We start from the raw sequence: 6474 nt of genomic DNA, 5'->3' as shown, positions 1-6474 counted from the left end.
GGGGGGGGGGTGCGGCGGGGGGGGGGGGGGGGGGGGGGGGGGGGGGTCGGGCTCCCGGGGGGGGCTGGGGGGGGGGGCAGGGGGGGGGGGGGGGAGATGGAGACAGAGAAACAGGAACTGGGTTGTCATTGGGGTTTCTTTAACTCTCTACTCCTGGGGGAAATTTTGTGTGTGTCTCTGTATTGTTGCAGACATACTTGCTGACAGGCATTTTGAAATAAATTACCAAAATAATTCAAACTGGCGTGATTATGTAGTGTGATTTTGACAAATACAATTTGCAGAATTTTAAAATATTGTGCGAAGAATTTTTTTTTTTTTTTGGGGTGCAGAATTCCCCTAGGAATAGCACATGCTCAGTAGAGACTTGTTAGATATATTCTCCAAAAGTTCCACCTGTACTAAGCATGCACTCTCCCCTCGCTGCACTTATGTGGGGAATGAACTGCACATGTGACAACCCACAAAGCAAATGAGTATGTTCAATCCTAGGGCTACAGGAGGAGTAAGACTTCCCTGCACCTGCTCCTTCCAGTAGTGGGGGATTCACTGTGCTGGCAGGCACCAATATTGAGATGATAGCTTCCAAGATTATTCAGCACACAAGAGACTGGCACCTAGGCATTGAGGAGGAAGAGAAAACAGCACCCACACTGGAATGCAGAAGGGTAAGAAACAAGGAGGTGGACATGGGGAAGAGAACAAAGAGGCTGGGGAGGAAAAGAGGCTGAAGTCCAACTACTAAAAGCACATTCCCCTGGAGAACCTTTTGTAAAATCATGTGCTTAGTGTTCATTGCCACTCCCAAGGACCAAAGTCTTTGTCATGGGGTTAAACCCAGCGTAGCAGGTACATAACCTAGGATATAATTTTCAGCAGAGGTTTTGCAGCTGAAACCAAGCACCATTTTAATTCATGTCCACCTCTATCCACAGCTGCCTGACTGTTGGACAATCACTATTAAACCTTTTAAAATAAGATGAAGGGATATGTACCAAAAGGCCACTTAGAATATACAGAAGCCTAGGCAAAATATTCATTTTTATTACATTAACCCCTCACCTAAGGCTCAGGAAGAGAGGGTGCAACCAATTTATATGACAATTTATCTTCACTAGTTTGATATTTCTTGGTACTTTTTACCTATTTACTTTGAAATTAAAACAATTATCCTGTAATAAAAATATCAAACATAATATTCCCACATATTAATGTTTTGAAAATTTCTAATCTTTGTATGAAATATGCTTTTCAATAGATACAGCCAAAGATTGCTTGTTTACTAAGGTTTGAGGCTTTGTAGGGACCATACTGCTCTGAGATGAAGGCTTCCCAAGGAACTACATATATGCATTACCAAAAATTATTGTGTTTGTATGATCCAATTGCACATTATGGACAGCTGCAAAGCATGCATGGCCCAGCAGTGGGCACTTTTCACACTATAATTCTGCACAGACCAGATGTATATGTCCTTTAATATCGGTCTCATTTTTCAAAGGCTCTTGGCATCTTGGTATTTAAGTGATAAATTTCAGTTAGAGGATTAGTTTTGCCCCCACTTAAGTTTACATAAAATCATTAAAATTGGTGGGTTCTCTCTAGAGCCAAAGTAGAATTTTTCTATCAAATCTGAAGTGAACCAGATACAGGGTTTTTGAATTGTGACACTTAAGTGTTCAGAGTCTAAAGACACACACAAAGCAATTCCCACATTAAAACTGCTTCAATACTGAAGTTGTGGTTGCAGTTATTATTTCATTTAATATCCCCTTGTTCTTGTGTTATGAGACAGGAAGAACAGAAGCTCTAAAAGTACCTTCTGTAGACCATTCATTATTTTATACTTGTATCATGTCCCCTCTTATTCATCTCATTCTTTTCAATCTCCTCAGATGAGAGTTTTTCCTTGGCCTTTGATCATTCTCATCACCTTTCTCTGAACCCCCATCTAGTAATTCTACAATATCCTTCTTGCGATAGTGGTGCAGCCTTATTTTGAAAACTTTGCAGTACTCTGACTGGTCACCCAGATTTACACAAAAGAAAAATAACAGTCTCCATATTATTCACCATCCCATTACTTATGTATCCCAAAACTTTGTTTTTGACCACGGCTGCATCCTGAGCAGAAATCTTCATTGAGTTATCTAAGCCCAGGTTGCCTTCCTGAATTAATATACTTAAGCTGGAAGTTTTTTCCTTCACTGTGCATTAATTTGCTTTTATCAACATTTAATTTAAAATATGCCATCACACTGCCCATTTATAGATGGAACCCACGAGAGGTTTATAAGTTCTCACGGGAATCATGCCCAATTTCTCATTCAGAGTCTGATCTTGAAAGGTGCACAAATGCTTGCAGACAGTGATCAACAGCTTGCAAGATCAGGCCCTATGATTTCATGTGGCAGATAATTCCCCCAATATCACTCTACATAAAAGCTTCATACGTCCAGGTTATGAAACTGGGTAACTTGCATGAAAAGAGCAAAGGCTGGTATGGCAACAAAGCACCTCAGCATATCAGAGTCAGATATGTCAATATGAAATACTGTGTGTAAATTTAGTGTCCTCGTGGCCAAGATGGAGTCCTCTCTGCAGGCAGTTTTGGCCAAGAAAAGGTTTGCGCAGGAATGCAGCAGGGAAACTACCTTCCACCCCAAGGGCACCTGTTCCAAACCCCCTGGAGTAAACATACGCACCGGAATAGTACAATATAGGAAAGGGAAATATTTGTTTACAGAGGGATGAATGGAGGGGGGGGAAAAACAAGGGGGGGAATGTAGGGGGAGCAGTAAAACAGGATTACATCCAACACGAAGTCCCACAGGCCCAGTGGTACCACAATACGAAAAGGCAGATACTGAGCAGTGTCTCTACACTAAAGAGTTTTGGGCAAAGTTCCAGTCTGGCAGTGAGTCTCAGGTGCTCCTAGTCATCTTTGGTGCCAGTAAACTTTCCCCAACAAACCCCTCTGGTGCCCTATTCTGCCACTCTCTGAAAATCCACACAGAGTGACAACCTCCCACTTAGCTAGCTACAGCTTCCCTTCTTATTCCCAATGCAAAGTTACCAGCCCCAGTACTCTCAGACCCATACAGCTCTAAGCAACAGATATACTGGGTCCAGCTCTGGTTTGTCTTTCTTGGGTGATTCCTCCCTGGCACAGTGCTCCTCTGGTCTCCTGTCCTCCAGCAACCCCGGTCGGCCACTCTGTCCCTCCAGGCTTTGGGCAAGTTCTTGGCTGCCTAGATTATCTTTAATCTCCCCCCATCCTCATTGTTTAGATCTGTAACTAGGGGCCTTGATTTCAAAAGGGAAAACTTAAAAAAATTAAGGAGATTAGTTAGGGAAATGGACTGGCCTGAAAAACACAAGGATCTGAATGTGGAGGGGGCTTGGAATTACTTTAAATCAAAATTGCAGAAACTATCTGAAGCCTGCATCCCAAGCAAGGGGAAAAAATTGGTAGAGAAGAGTTGCAGACCAAGCTGGATGTAGAGAAAGCCTACAAGGACTGAAAGATGGATAGATAGCAAGGAAAGCTACCCTCTTGCAGGTCAGAAAACATAGGGATAAAGTGAGGACTGTCAAAACCGAAGCAAAGCTGGACCTTGCAAAGGAGATTAGAACCAATAGTAACAGTTTGATAGCCACATAAATAGAAAGAAAACAAAGAAAGAAGTTGGACCACTAAACACTGAGGATGGGGTGGAGATTAAGGATAATCTAGGCATGCCCCAACACCTAAACAAATACTTGGCCTCAGTTTTTAATAAGGAAAATTAGGATCTTATAGTGGCAGGGTGGCTAATGGAAATGAGGATAATGAAGTAGAAATTACCACATCTGAGGTGGACATCAAATTTACATCTTAACGGGACTAAATCGGGGGGCCCAGATAATCTCCATCCAAAAATATTAAAGGAACGGGCACATGAAATTCGAAGCCCAATAGCATGAATTTCTAATGAATCTGTAAACTTGGGGGTTGTACCCTATGACTGGAGAATTGCTAACACAGTCCCTAGTTTCAAGAAAGGAAAAAAGTGATCTGGGAAACTACAGGCCTATTAGTTAGATCTTAATTGCATGCAAGGTCTTGGAACAAATTTTGAAAGAGAAAATAGTTAAGGACGTAGAAGTTAATGGTAATTGGGACAAAATACAATGTGGTTTTAAAAAGGTAGACCCTGCCAGACCAACCTGCTCTCCTTGTTTGAGGAGGCGGATACAACAACAGGTCATACTGAAAGATGAACTGTGAGGCTGGAGGGAGATTTCTAGCGGAGTTCCCTCAGGGATCAGTCTTGGGACCTGTCTTATTTAACATGTTTATTAATGACTTGGCACAAAAAGTGGGAGCGTTATAATAAAATTTGCAGATGACACAAAGTTGAGAGGTACTGCAAATACAGAGGCTATCATACAAGATTTGGGTGAGTTTGTAAACTGGAGAAATAAAAATGGGATGAAATTTAACAGTGCAAAATCATGCACTTAGGGATTAGCAACAAGAATTTTTGTTATAATCTGGGGATTTATCAGTTGGAAGTGACAGAGAGGAGAAAGACCTGGTATATTTGTTGAACACGGAATGACCATGTGCTGCCAATGCAATGCGGACATGAAAAAGGCTAATGCAGTCCTAGGATACATCAGGCGAGGGATTTCCCGTACAGACAGGGAAGTGTTAGTATCATTATACAAGGCACTGGTGAGACCGCATCTGGAATATTGCATGCAATTCTGGTCTCCCATGTTTAAGAAAGACACATTCAAACTGGAACAGGTGCAGAGAAGGGTTATTAGGATGATCAGAGGAACGGAAAACCTACCTTATGAGAAGAGACTCAAAGAGCTTGGTTTGTTTAGCCTAATCAAAAGAAGGCTATGGAGAGATATGCTTGTGCTCTATAAATACATCAGAGAGTAAATAACTCCTCCCCCTCCCTGGTATTTAAGTGAAGCGCCAATGTTGACAAGAAAAAATTAATATAAACTGGTTATCGATTAATTTCAAGCCTAAGCTTGATGACAGTTTCTAACAAGGAGTGAAGTTCTTCAACAGTCTTTGAGGGGAATAGTGGGGGCCAAAAAAAATCAAACTATCTTGAAGACTGAGCATGAGAAGTTTATGGTATGATAAGGATATGGTATGATAAGACGGCCTACAATGGCATGGCATGCAACCAAACAGCTAGTAGCAAATATCTCCAACGGCTGGTGATGGGACACAGCTCTGAGTTACTACAAAGAATTCTTTTCCAGGAGTATGGCTGCTGGGTCTTACCCACATGCTCAAGCTCTAACTGATCACCATATTTGGGGTCAGGAAGAAATTTTCCCCTGTGTCAGATTGGTAGAGACCCTGGGGGTTTTTTGCCTTCCCCTGCAGCATGAGTCACTCGCAGCTTTAAACTAGTGTAAATGGCAGATTCTCTGTAACTTGAAGACTTTAAATCATGATTTGAGAACTTCAGTAACTCAGCCAGCAGTTAGGGGGTCTATTTCAGGTGTGAGTGGGTGAGGTTCTGTGGCCTGCATTGTTCAGGAGGTCAGACTAGATGATCATGATGGTCCCTTCTGGCCTTGAAGTCTATGAGACAACTGAAAGTCACATGCATAGAGAGAAAGGGGGAAAGGGTTGAGGTTGGACCCAAGGAGTTTGGTAATGTTCCCTTAAGAAGGGCTTAAAAGAAGAAATGAAAAATCAGGACATTCTACAAGAAAATTGTATTTTTTGACATTGAGATTTTTTTTTTTTTTTTTTTAAATCAAGTTGCGAGTGTCCCTTTAAACATAATAGCAAGAAAGCAGGATTTCAAGCACTATTAGAATAGTTGGTCTGATGAAGTTCACAGACACTCAGTTCTTTTTCATCAGACTACACTCTAGCTTCATTGAAAAAGGAGATTCATACTTGGAACATGGTTTGGTTTGCCAATAAGACTGAGTGCATGTTTTGGGGCTAAAGATACGTACTCACAGTTAAGAGACAGAAAATGTAACGTGTAAAGGAAACTAAAGTATGAGAGACACGTGCCTAATTTTAGCTTCCAATAGCTACTACATGCAGCTATACATTTGAGGAGTCTTCATATGTATTGTTGTTCATATGTACGTGTGTATAAAGACAGGTGGAAGGGAGTTGGAGCAAAAATAGCAGAGATAGGAGAGTCTCCTGCAGGAAGACATGGTAGAGTCACAGCTTAAGGAACCAGGGGAACTGGGTGGTAAGAGCATGCCTGGGTAAAGGGATGATGATACAGAATTTTTAAAATAGTGGCAGACATTAATAGTCTCATTCATTGCAGTTCATATTCACCTTTCTGGTAAGAAGGCTGAATTACTGTACAGAGCAAATCCTTAGCAAGATTTCAGTGGTTAAAACTAGAATCTAAGCATATTATTGAAGGATGTGATTTCATAAGGAAACATTTTACCAAAAAAGACAGAGACTTTCTTGGC

General features: G+C 41.5%; 1 protein-coding gene across 1 annotated transcript in view; it reads right to left on the bottom strand.

Moving 5' to 3' along the window:
* Positions 1-6474, bottom strand: part of LOC112110501 (protein Jade-3) — a 68733-nt gene that overhangs the window by 24370 nt on the left and 37889 nt on the right. The gene's annotated exons all lie outside the window — the stretch shown is intronic.

This window comes from Terrapene carolina, unplaced genomic scaffold (genome assembly GCF_002925995.2).
Source record: "Terrapene carolina triunguis isolate 2854851 unplaced genomic scaffold, T_m_triunguis-2.0 Scaffold23, whole genome shotgun sequence".
Lineage (NCBI taxonomy): Eukaryota > Metazoa > Chordata > Testudines > Emydidae > Terrapene > Terrapene triunguis.
This window is presented reverse-complemented; position numbering and strand designations above follow the sequence as displayed.